Here is a 12,034-nt window from a genome sequence, read left to right on the forward strand (position 1 = left end):
AAAGAGCACTATGCTAGAGGAAAAAAGATGAGATAATACATAAGCGCTATCTGTATGATATCTCTAATAGGGAAAACTAAGATAAATACACTATGATACAAAGGAGAATATAAAATTCAGTGAGGCAAAGTGTGTCAAAGTGAGGCAGAGTTTGATGAAAAATTTGAGGAAGGAGAAATCACCAGCTGGTGGGATCAGGGATGCTTCATGGAGCAGGTGGCATCTGAATCAGATTTCAGAAGTTAGAAACAGGATTTGTGGGAGTTGACTGTAGTGTATGTGGGGGTGGGTGGGGTTCATCCCAAGCACAGGGAACAAAATGTGCAAAAGTAAGAATAGAGATTAAAGAATAACCATGTGAGATAAGGCTGGAAAGATAGAACTGTTGATATCCTTCAGTGCCAAGAGTTGAGGTTTATGCTTTATTTGGTAAGCAATCAATAAATGGAGAAGTGATCAGACTGATTCTCCCTATCACTTCCAGGAATAAAGATAAAAAATCCTGTTTGACATTCAAAGTCCTTCGTAACTACCCTTCCATTTTTCTTATACTTTATCCCCTGCTATGTATTCTTTGATTCAATGACATAGCCTTCTTGCTATTCCTCAAACAATACACATCTCCTGATAGTGGGTATTTTCATTGAATCCCTTTTAATTCTAGTGACTTCCTACTGTTATTTTTTATTTATCCTTTGTATGTTTTGCTTGTACATAGTTATTTACATATTATCTCCCTGATTAGATTGTGAAATATAGGGAAGCAACTATCTTTTGCCTTTCTTTCTACCCCCAGAGCTTAGCACAGTACCTCACACAGAAGCCAGGAGAACACTCATGCAGAGCATTCCAGTAGAGGAAGAGGCAGTGCACCTGGGCAAAAGGAGGTTCCATATCAGGGACCCCAAGACCCTGGACACCCAAGAGGAAGAGGTGCCAACTGATAGCTTTGGTGCTTACTACCTAGTTCCAGGTAACAGATCCTGGGCAGACAAAAGAAAGCACCCATGCCAGGGGTGAGGAACCTACGGTCTCAAGGCCACATTTGGCCTTCTAGGTCCTTAGGTACAGCCTTTTGACTGAGTCCAAGTTTTACAGTACAAATCCTTTTATTAAGGAGATTTGTTCTTTGAAGTTTGGATTCAGTCAAAGGACCACACTTGAGGACCTAGAGGGCCACATTTGGCCTCAAGGCCTCATGTTCCCCACCCCTCACCTACACCCATTTTCAGAAATAAGCAGTAGTGGGGTAGCTCAGATCTCCAGAGCAAGGACCCTCATGACACAAACCCAGAAGAAGAGAATGACTCTAAGATATCTACACCCAAAGCCTTAGAGAAAAGCACAACTTGAGTACAAATTCAACTAGAATTCCTGGAAAAAGTGATGCAAGAGTTTTAAAAAATGTTTTTATAAATGAAATTAGGGTTCTTGAGGAAAAAACTAGAAAAGAAATGAAAGTGATGGAAAAAAGAATTAGAAAAGTAATTAACAGCTTGGCACAAGAGGAATAAAACCTTGCCCAAGCAATAAACTCCTTGAATATTAGAAATGATTAAATAAAAACTGAGACAAGAATAATTAAAACTAAGTCAAAAAATAGGGGGAAAAAAGGAAAATAATAAGAAGAAAATGTAAGGAATCTCAGTAAAAACAACTGACCTGGAAAACTGATCAATGAGAAAAACCTTAAAAATCCCTGGACTACAAAAATGACCATAAAAAGAAAAGAGAACACAGACAACATATTTCAAGAAATCTTAAAAGAAAATTTCCCAGAACTCTTAGAACCAGAGAGCAAAGTGGAAATAGAAAAGATCCACCAACCACATCTGGAAAGAAACCCCAAAATGAAAACTCTCAGGAACATGATAGCCAAAATCCAAAGCTTCCAGACAAAGGAAAAATAATGCATACAGACAGAATGAATTCAATTACCAAGGAGCTATAGTCATAATCACACATGATCTAGCAGCTATAAAAAAGTGGAGAACTTGAAATGTGATATTTCAGGAGGCAAAGGAAATAGAATTACAGTCAAGAATACCTTACCCAGCAAAACTGAGTATAATCATATGGATGGAAAAATGGAACTTAAATGAAATAGAGAACCTTCCAAGCATTTCTAATGAAAAGACCAGTCATACAGAAACTTTGAAGTTCAAATACAAGAGGTAAGAGAAATATAAAAAGGTAAACCTGAATGATCATAAGAGGCTAACCAAAGATAAACTGCCTTACCTTAGAATACGGGAAGAAGATGTGTGTGTCCCCAATAAGCCCTATCATCATCAGAGGTCATGGAAGGAGTCTAATTAGACAAGGCCTGGGAGTCGCTGGTTATGTCTTGCTGATCTTAAAGGGGGTAAAGAGGAATACACTCTGGAGGTAGAAAGGGGGAAAGGAAAGAAAAGCAAAAACAGACAATACAGATAAGGAGGAACGGGTGGGAGGAATGGCTGACACTTGAACATCATCTGAACTGATCAAAAGATGATATACACATATACACAGAGTTGGGTACAGGAATAGATTTCACTCAACAAGAAAAGAAGAGAAAGGAGAAAGGGAGTTAGAGGAAAAGTAAATTAAGGGAGTCCTAAGTAAAACAAACCCCAAAGGGACCTACAGGTAGCATTGATTTTGGCACTACTTATTCCTGTGTGGGAATTTTCCAATGTGGCAAAGTGGAGATCATTGCCAGTGACTAAATAAGGACCACCCCAAGTTATATTGCTTTTGCTGACACAGAACATTTAATCAGTGGTGCTCAAGTCGCAACAAACCCCACCAAGTCTTTGATGCTAACTATCTGTTTCGTCACAGATTTGATGATGGTGTTGTACAGTCAGGCATGAAGCATTGACCTTTCATGGTGGTGAATGACATAGGCAGGCCCTTAGGTTCAAGTGGTTGTAAAGGGGAGACCAAAAGCTTCTATCCAGAAGTATTTTGTATGGACTGACCAAGATTAAAGAAATTATTGAAGCTTGGAGGTGGCACTTTCAATGCCTCCATTCTTAATCTTGAAGATGGTATCTTTGAAGTCAAGTCCACAGCTAGGGACACCCACTTGGGTAGAGAAGACGTTGATAGCTGCATAGTTAACCACTTCATTGATGAATTCAAGCAAAAACACAAGAAGGACATCGGTGAGAATACCAGCTGCCCATCAACTGTGCACCTCTTTTGAACATGCAAAGTGTACCCTTTCTTCCAGTACCCAGGTCAGTACTGAAATTAACTCCCTTTCTGAAAGTATTGATATCTATACCTTTATCACACGTGCACATTTTGAAAAGCTGAATGATGACTTCATCAATGGCACAGTGGATCCCATGGAAAAGGCCCTAAGGAATGACAAACTAGTTAAGTCACAGATTCATGACATCATTTTAGTGAGTGACTCCACTTGTATCCCTAAGATCCAGAAACTTCTCCTGGACTTCTTCATTGACAAGGAGCTCAAAAAGTGTCAATCCTGAAGATACTGTGCAGCTGTCTAGGCTGCCATCTTGTCTGGAGAGGAATCTGAAAATGTTCTGAACTTGTTTTTAGACATCACTCTTCTTTCTTTTGGTATTGAAACTGCTGGTGGATTTATGACAGTTCTGATCAGATGCAACACCATCATCCCTACCAAGCAGATACAGACCTTTACTACCTACGCAGACAATCAGCCTGCTATGTTTATTCAGGTTACAAACGTGAGAGAGCAATGGCAAAGAATAACAGCCTGCTTAGCAAGTTGAAGTTCACAGGAATCCCCTCTGCCCCCAGGGATATTTCTCAGAGTGAAGTAACATTTGACATTGACATCAATGGCATCCTTAATGTGTCTACTGTGGATAAGAACACAGGCAAGGAAAATAGGATTACCATCACCAATAACAAAAGTCACCCGAGTGAAGAAGACATTGAACCTACGGTCTAGGAAACTGAGAGACACAAGGCTGAAAATGAGAAGCCTAGAAACAAGTCGTCTTCCAAGAACTCACTTGAATCATAAGCTTTCAACATGAAGGCTACACTGGAAGAAGAGAAATTCCACAGCAAAAATGTTAATGAAGACAAACAGAAGATCCTTGACAAATGCAATAATCAGCTGGCTGGATAGGAAGCAGGCAGCTGAGAAGGAAGTGTTTGAGCGTTAATAAGAATCAGAGAGGGTCTGCAACTCTATCATTACTAAGCTGCACAGAGTGTAGGGAGTGCACCAGAGGACATGCCTAGTGATAGAGCAACCCCCTCCAAAGGTGCTTCTTAGGAACCCATCACTGAAGAGGTTTACCAAATACACCAGAAGAGAGAACATTCCATGTAGCTTTTCAAAAATTGAAGGATGCAAATCTGTAGCCAAAGCAGTAGCAGTTTAAGAATTAACATTTAAGCTACTGTGTAAATCTGGACATTCTTAATATGTGAATATTTAAAAAGGCAGAGAAGTGAATAACCCTGCACTTCATCATTACTGTAAACAAGTAGAAATCAATTCTTGTCCTGAAGAATAAAACTATTTTAACTTGGCAAAATTTTTAAAAAGAAGAAATTAAGGGGATGGTTTCAGAGAAACCTGGGAAGACTTTCATGAACTGATGCAGAATAAACTGAACAAAGCCAGGAGAACAAGAACAATAATATGATGAAGACAAACAACTTTTAAAGAATTAAGAACTCTGATCAGCATAATGATCAACCATGATTCCTGAGGACTAATGATGACATAGACAATGCAGAAATTTGTTTTGCTTGGCTATACGCATTTGTAACAAAGGCTTTGTTTTTCTTTTGTTTTCAGTTAGGGAGGGGATTGGGATGAGAAGATGAGGAAGAGTTTTGCTCATTGAAAAAAAAATACAATTTAAAAAAGGAAGGATGGGATGGTCTGTGATGTTAGGCACTGCAGAGAAATCAAGGAGGATGAGGACTGGAAAAAAAGGCACTAGGAATATACCTGAGTATTCCTAATATCTAAAAATTAAGACTATATGACTTTTTTGTTAAAGGGGATAACTGTTTGCCTTAATAGTATTTTAAATGAGAGATTCAAGGTTATTCTTTGTGGTATTTATCAATTGTTACCAATATACAAAACGGTATTGATCTTTTTCCACTTTATAGCTGTTGGTCTTCAGGAAAGCCTAGAAGATCATCACCATCATCATCATCATCATCATCACCACCACTTGCAAATGGAAAAGTCCTAAGAATAAAGGCCTGAATTAAAATCAAATGCCTTTTGAAATAAAGCCCAGTAACACATCTGCTAGATAGCCCTAATTTGGTTATAATGCTAATGAAATAATGTATCTCACCAGCTTGGTTATTTTGTGTCCCAACATAACTATTAAAGTTAAAGTACTAAAGACATACAACTGGTTGGGATAAAGTTGGAGTAAAAATAATAATTAGTAATAACAATAATAATGGTAATTTCTTTGTATCCCCAAGCACTTAGCGCAGTGCCTGACACATAGTAGCTGCTTCATAAGTGTTTACTGACTGACTGACTGACTGACTGGAATATTAACACAAAATTCCCAAAGTCTTCTTTCCTAAACAGTGAAGGTTTCTCTTTCAACCATGATCTAATTTTTCTACTGCAAATTGTCTTAGTGGGTTCCTCATCAAAGCTAACTTTTAAGCCTTACTTGACCATAGAATCCTAAGGACAGGAAACTTAGAGGTCATTTAGTCCAGCTTCTCACCTAATTCAGGATCTCTTTTATAATAATTTAACTTTTGTAATTTTAATGTATTTAATTAATTAAATTTTAATTTTTGTAAATTTAATTTACAAAATTTAAATTTTGTAATTTTAAAAGGTAGGTAGGGCCTAGGCCTAGCCATGGCTAAGGAAACAGCACTACAAAGAATGGCTCCTTTCAGAGACTCTAAAGTTGGCAGCAGCGTCCAATATCTTGACTCAAGGACTATCCCATAGACCTGTTCTCCCCTTCCCTCAACTCCCACTCCATATGACAACTCATTATCCAGTTCTCTAAATAACTCTCACAGGCAGATAGAGTGCTGGGCCTGGAGTCAAGAAGACCCTGGGCAAGTCACTTGACCCTGTTTACTTCAGTTCCTCATCTATAAAGAGATGAGGAGAAAGAAATGGCAAATCGCTCAAGTATCTTTGCCAAGAAAACCCCAAATGGGGTCACAAAAAGTCAAATACAATTGAAAAATGACTGAATAACAAAACAAAAAACAACTATGACATAAATCTCAACCACACAAAACATCATTCTATCACAACTTGAATTTATAGCCAACATAGGGGCACTGTTGCTGGGCCCACAGAGCCTAGAGTCATATTTTGCAGCCATTGAGGTTCGTGGTCTGGATTCAGTCCTAGAGTAAGTCTGACTTCTTATTAAAGGTCCCTATTTCTAAAACTCATTGGCTAATCAAATCCTCCACACCAGTTACTCTGGGTATAATCTTCCTTTAAACAAAATTAATGGCTCACAAGTCTAGGGGTTCCCAAAAAGGATGTAATAGTGATATGAATCGTATAAGAGCCAGAATTTTATTCCTGAATAGAAGGAAATGCTAAACATCAAAGCATCGTAACACATGAACAGAACTAACAGGATTAACAAGCTTCAGTAATCTAAGTTATAACTATGGTTATAATCTGTTAGGAGGCTAATATTTAAGCTTTATCACAACATGAAGTGGCTTTGCCAGACTGGTAGTCAGGTTTTATATTTCACCGCAGCGGAACACTGTCTGATCAAATGGCCAAGCCTGATCTTCTTTCCAGTAGCTGTCTTCTCTCATGCAGAAGCTTCCCCTGTCATTATCCATTAATGCTGTGGAAAGATTCATCACCACCACTTCTGCAGTACCTTTGGGAACTCATAAGGTCACCACTACTTCTGGACATGTCCCCATGGAAAACTTATTCGAATAAGCACAAAGAGGTAGAAAAAGGCAGCCATAAGTCTACTTACTTGAGTCCACACTCCAAGATGGGAGCAGTAACAGGGTTGCCATGATATTAAAAAAACAACATTTATATGGTGCTTACTAAGTGCCAGGACTGTGCTAAGCGCTTCGCGATTATTATATAACCCTGGGAAGTGGGTGCTATTATTATCATCACCATTTTAGAGATGAGAAAACTGAGGCAAACAGAAGTTAAGTGACTTGTCCAGGGTCACACAACAAAAATATCTAAGGCTGGATTTGAGTTCAGTTCATGACTCCAGGTCTGATGCTCTATTCACTGTACCACCCAGCTTGCCCATCCAGTTTCACCCTTCTTTGGAAGCACATGTCACCTGGAGAGCTGCAGTCAAAAGGGGTTAAGCTAGAAGCTTTTTTTTTTTAAAGGTTCTTCCAGCTTAGCAGCCAATCAATCAGGGGACTCTTCGGCATCTCCCATTGCAAGTCCATCAGTGATGACCTCCGAAGCTCCCATGGGATCATTAGGAGCAAGGCACATAATATCTGAGCACACCATACTCTGTGGAGTGACACTCATTCCAAAGGAACTCAAAGCAAAGTAGTGCGACTGGGTCAGGACAATCTGTAGAGGCCGCCAAATGCTGGCTCACCTTATTAACTACTTGTGTGACCTTGGGCAAGTCATATACATCTCAGAGCCTCAATTTCGTCTTCAATAAAAGGAGAGCATGACTAGGTGACTCCTAGGGTTCCTAGTTTTAAATCGATGACTATGATTTTCTTTCTCAGGTGTTTGGCTTCCTCCACTATAAAATGAGGGGGGCAGAACTAGACAACCTCTAAAATCCATTCCAGGTCTAAATCTCTGAAGCGGTACAAAGCAGTCGTGTATTACTTGCTTGTCAAACATTATTTCTCATTTTAAATGAGAAAACAATCACTACCATCTCCAGCCTGTTTCTGCAGGAAACCAGAAGCAAAAACTGAGTAGGAAGGATCAAGGCTGGATCTGTTCATAGAGCAAATGGAGGGCAGAAGAGGTTATGAGTATAAGCAGAAAATGAAATTCTCTGCACTAGCTGCCCCTACCGAAATAGACATCGTGACAGCTCCTCTGCCTCCCAGAGGGTCAAAATGATTCCACTGCCGAGACCTGCATCTCTGCCACCTCATCCCACCCTCAGGGAGCCTCTGCCTTATGGACAGCACCTTAGAAGATCCATTTAGTCATCATCTCTTGGAGACAACACGGAGTAATGACTGGACTCAGAGTCTAGAAGGCCTGAGTTCAAATCCTACCTCAGATACTTACAAGCTGTGTAGCCCTAGGCAAGTCACTTAACTTTACTAGGCCTCAGTTCTTCATCTATAAAATAATAGCCTCTAAGGTGTGTTTGTTCATTAATAGACTTCTCCATGCTTATGTCCAGGCTGACTGTACCTAAAATAAAACTCTTCTTCTGCTCAATAAAAATCTCAATTTTGTGGTGGAATAGAACTCTAGGACAATGTAAAGAAAGGCAAGAATGGGGGGAGGAGGAGGAAAGGGTGGTACAAAATGTAAGGAAGCATGAACAGAGCTTCCCTGTTTCTAGCTGAGTGCTTGAGGGCTTTGGGGATGAGAAGCCCCTGGCTGCTTCCAGCAGGACATGCGTGACTCAGCTCTGAAGGACTTGGATAGTTGGTGGATGACAAAACAATTCTTTCATTGGCCCCTGAGCAGGAAGAACAGTCAACTAAGCCTGTCTTTAAAAGTGAGTGAGCCACTCTTGGCTGGTTCCTCTCTTTCTGCCAGTCAAGCGTGCACCTCTCTAACCTGCTGACTACTCCCATGTTGTGTCCACAGCAAGTAGATGACCTTGAGGCTGGGCTTCTGGCTGCCTCTTTGGATTTGTGTGACTTTGCTTCATTTTAAGTATAAAGCATCAGTCTCCAGATAGACCTGTACAGGCTTGGAGGTGACCTTATGAGTTTGAGAGGTTCCGACTTCCTAAATCCTCAGTCACCAAGAGCTTCTTGGAGAAGAGAAATGATCAATAGACAGAGAAGCCCCAATCCCTGACCTAATTTACCAGAAGGAATAGTTTAGACAATATAGATCCAACCAAAATGGAACAAAGAACACTTTGGGTTTAGCATTTCTTGGCTTAGGGGAAATAAGTAGCTGTCTCATACCTGATTTGCATTGTACCTTAACATTTCCACTCCCCCTACTTTGGGAAGACCCTAGAGGTGAGGCCAACCCAAGTTTTAAATAAATCTTCCTAGGGGCTCCACGGTAGGGGGGGCAATGAGTCAAAGACTTTGAGAAAAGGAGTCTGACCCTTATTTTAATTGTTCAGACTACCCTGTGACTGAACCAGTTTCCCCTCACACACAGGTCCAGGGCGAATAATCGTCTTCTTAGTGCAAAGAGAGAAGGTATAGCGCACTAGCCTCATAGACCAGCAGTGGTTTTAACTGTTACATAAGAATAGACCAAGAAGAGAAAATAACAATCTCTTCCTAAATAAGAGAAGGGTCAAGACAGTATCTCTTAAAGCAATGGTATATTCTCTGTAGAAGTCGTTTTTAATAGTATCTGGAGATAGATACCGTGTTCTTGTTTATTATATTAGGCAATGACCTCCTAATTGGTCTCCCTACATCTGACTTTACTCCTCTTCAATTCATCCTCCACACAGGTGTTAAACTTATATTTCTAAAGCAAAGATCTGACCGTGTCATTTCTCTACTCAAAAAGGTTTTGTAGTTTCCTATGGTCTCTACTCAGGGCGGCTAGGCAGTACAAAATTAACTCCCTGAATTCAAATCTGGCCTCAGACTGCTGCGTGACTCTGGGCAAATCACTTAACCCTGTTTGCCTCAGCTTCTCCATCTGTAAAATAAGCTGGAGAAGGAAATGGCAAACCATACCAGTATCTTTGTCAAGAAAACCCCAAATGGGATAAGAGAGTCAGACATAACTGAAATGACTGAACAACAAAAATTTCCACTAAGTCCAAGCTAAAATACAACTCCTTGGTTGGCTTCAACCGATCTTTCCCAGCTCACCTCATATTACTGCCCTTTGTGTACTCTGGTCCAATCAAACTGGCCTATTTGCTGTTCCCTGTGTACAGCATTCCATCACCCCCCTCCATGCCTTTGCAAACCACCCAGGCTCTCCTCTATGCTTGGGAAGGCTCTCCCTCACCTCTCCTTTTGAAATCCCTCACTCCCTTCAAGGCTTGTCTCAAATGCCATGTCCTACAAGAGGCCCTTTCCTGCTGTTTCCTGGTGGTGCCTCTCCTCCTGAAATTATCTGGCCTTTATTTTATGTAGATGTTGTTTATTTGTGTGTACATGTTATATCCTCTCATTTGAATGCAAGCTTAAAGATAAAGATTTTTTTTTTTCTTTGCATCCTTAGAGCCCAGCACAGGTCCAGACACATAGTCAATGCTTATTGACTAAACTGAATTGAATTGAATAAAACCTTTTGCCACAGGATCTCAAAGTGGTCTTTAAACATCACTTTGTAGAAAACTCAGGAGAATCAAGACTGCAGAACAGCAGTTCTTAACCTAAGATTCATGAATTATCTTTAAAAATATTTTATAAATCTATTTCAGTATAATTAGAAATATTTCAAGTATTATTAATATTTCAGTATAATATCAGTATATTGTAATTCAGTATAATCCCTTTGTAATTTAATAGTTTTATGTTATGCATAATTATTATGCAACATTATTCTGCAAGAAGGTCCCATAGGTTTCACCAGATGGCCATAAGAGGCCCATGATAGAGGGAGGGAAAAGGTTAAGAAGCCCTGCTCTAGAGTTCATTCTCCCTTTTCCAAAGTCCAATTTTCCAATTTCTTTCCAGTAGACTACTAGATCAGTAGATTCACCACTCTCTCCTCCATAACCTCAGAGAACAAAAGGGGGTAGAGAAGACAAACGGCCTTTACAAGTAACTGCATGTACCAAGTACGCTCAGTGGTTTATTTACTCAGCTCAGATCTACTTGATGTCACTGCTCTGACATCAGCAATTAGGTCAGTGCATTATGATATATCGGTGATAGAATAATACTCTTTACAGCCTGATCTGCCCTTTGTCTCCTAACATGGTTTATTACCTGTCCTATGGACATGAACAGATCACCCTAAGGAAATGAGAAAAGAGTTAAAACTTACTTGAAAATTAACTGACCTGCCAATAGGGGAAGTCCAGAAGGATCCAATCTCATTCCCTATGTGAGTTATACATCTGGATAGACTAACCTTGCCGTGAATATTTTTGGGGGAGAAAGATCATAGTTGCAGGACTGGAAGGAGATGGTTTTTTGCTTAACTTAGCTCTGATAATTCATGGGCTATTTATTTTCTTGACTTTTCTTTTCATTCCAGCTACACAAGAACAAATAGATGTAGGGAGAGGAGGAGGAATGAATTCAGTTTGCCAGTTGTTAGCAGATTTTGTAAAAGATTTAATACATGGGAGCTTGAGACTAAGAAAAAAAAGCAAACCAAGTTTTGAAGGCCATTTGTGGATTTCAATTTTCTAAGCTCTTTCCATAGTATATGCTATAGGATATGTGTAATTAAGAACTAGTTTATAAGAAGAACATAATATTTTCTAAATGATTCAAGAAGGCGCCTGAAAAGTAAAGCATTCTGTCTTTTCTGAAGTTTTATTGATGCCTTTTTCTATCATATGGTAGTCATTTCTTGATATATCACCACTTTCCTGGGACCAATTAAAAAAAAAAGAGAAGGAGAGAAGGAAATAAGCACTTAAATGGAAGGCAGAAAATACTACCTATATTAAAACAATGTGAAAAGAAATTATATTTGATATTAAAGCAAATACCATGAAATTCCTTTGTTCTGCAAATGCAATGGAAACAATGTTATCTCAGCATATGATAAATACAGGCAGCAAGGTCTAATTCATGAGAAAATATAAACTGTGATAAAAATGAAGATAAAGGACTGATACCACCTCCAATCATTTAACTTCTCTTGAGCTTCAATGATAATACCTTACAGGGTTGTCCTTGGGATTAAATGGAACAATATAAGTAAATGGACACTACATAAATGTCGGTTGTTATTATTGAGAGCTGT

The 12,034-nt window shown here is 39.3% G+C and overlaps 1 pseudogene; it reads left to right on the forward strand.

The window, feature by feature from the left end:
• The first annotated feature begins 837 nt into the window (after positions 1-837).
• LOC118829864 lies at positions 838-4,154 on the forward strand (annotated as a pseudogene).
• Positions 4,155-12,034: the final 7,880 nt, after the last annotated feature.

Source organism: Trichosurus vulpecula, chromosome 8, assembly GCF_011100635.1.
Source record: "Trichosurus vulpecula isolate mTriVul1 chromosome 8, mTriVul1.pri, whole genome shotgun sequence".
NCBI classification, from domain to species: Eukaryota; Metazoa; Chordata; class Mammalia; order Diprotodontia; family Phalangeridae; genus Trichosurus; species Trichosurus vulpecula.